The sequence below is a fragment of the Etheostoma spectabile genome, unplaced genomic scaffold (genome assembly GCF_008692095.1).
Source record: "Etheostoma spectabile isolate EspeVRDwgs_2016 unplaced genomic scaffold, UIUC_Espe_1.0 scaffold352, whole genome shotgun sequence".
Taxonomy (NCBI): domain Eukaryota; kingdom Metazoa; phylum Chordata; class Actinopteri; order Perciformes; family Percidae; genus Etheostoma; species Etheostoma spectabile.
The window spans coordinates 268,190-269,562 of NW_022605591.1; positions in this window are offsets into that span (position 1 = coordinate 268,190).

The following is a 1,373-nucleotide window of genomic DNA, read 5'->3' on the forward strand; positions in this document are numbered from 1 at the left end:
TACGGATAGAGAGGAGCCTGGTCGGCTAGAACTCTCCCCAACCGATCGCTGTATGCCAAGTCCTCCCTTTAGTTTTATTATATTCTTGAGCTATGATAGATAGATCTGACAACTATACAAGCAGGTGGGCCGGTTAGGCGGACGCTGCGACTCCTCACTCCCTAACAATATTCAATTTTATGCCCTAACTATAAGCTTTTATCAAAAAGGAAAGTCTTAAGCCTACTCTTAAATGTGGAGACTGTCGGCCTCCCGGACCACAACTGGAACCTGGTTCCACAGGAGAGGAGCCTGATAGCTGAACGCTCTGGCTCCCGTTCTACTTTTAGAGACTCTAGGAACCACATAACCCTGCATTCTGGGAGCGTAGTGCTCTTGTAGGTTGAAGTACTATGAGCTCTTAAGATAAGATGGTGCCCTGACCATGAAGAGCTTGGTAGGTGAGAAGAAGGATTTTAAATTCTACTTAACATTAGAAAATTACAGGTCAACCAGGTTTTAATATCCTGTATCCCGTAATCGAAAGGAAGAATTGCAATTGGACTTACAATCCAATTAAAATAAAAATCCATTTCCACCTGCTGTACCCGGCCCGGCTGCGCGTGATGTCGGGGAAGATGTGCTCACCTTCGACTCCTGATTAAGCCCAGAAGTTCTCGCTCAGAAGTTCGGTAAGGAGTAAGACTACATACATGCCGCGGTTTGGTCTGCGCAGCGTAGAGATGGCTAACCACCTGAGTTTGACGACGTGTCTTTTCATCTTCATTATGTCAGCCATTAGGACTGGAGGTTGAACACTCATTACTTATTGCTGGACTAGGCTGTATACAAGTACTTATCTGGAACTCTTCTACTACTCAGTTCTGCCTGTGTTGCCTTTCAATATTTAGTTTATATGCTGTTAAGTACACGTTTTCATATGTGCTTGATATTTTACGGTTATTGTATTGACTCAACCATTTTTTTTTTTTTTTTTTTTTTTTACTTTATTTTAACATATCATAATCACTGGACCTCCTGGGCAAAGTGCACAGAGGAAGTATGCCCACGGGCAATAAAAATCCACACCCTAGCCCAACTTCTGTTAGAGGCCCTGCACACCCTACCCATGTGATTATTTTGACTTTGACGGACTGTGTGTGGGTGTCACAGACAATTCTTGACTGATGTCTCCCTCTACTGTTAGTTTGGATGCAGCTGGTGGAGCACAACAGGTGATGCCTTTATAATTCTTAACGGTAGTAGATGGAGTCCTGAGGCCTCAACTAATTATAGTTACCACCGGAGCATTTCCCCTTGATTCCCGATCATTTCTATTGAAATACATGCAGCCCAGAGAGCGAGATGGGTATGGCTGCAGCCTGGAGCGTCCC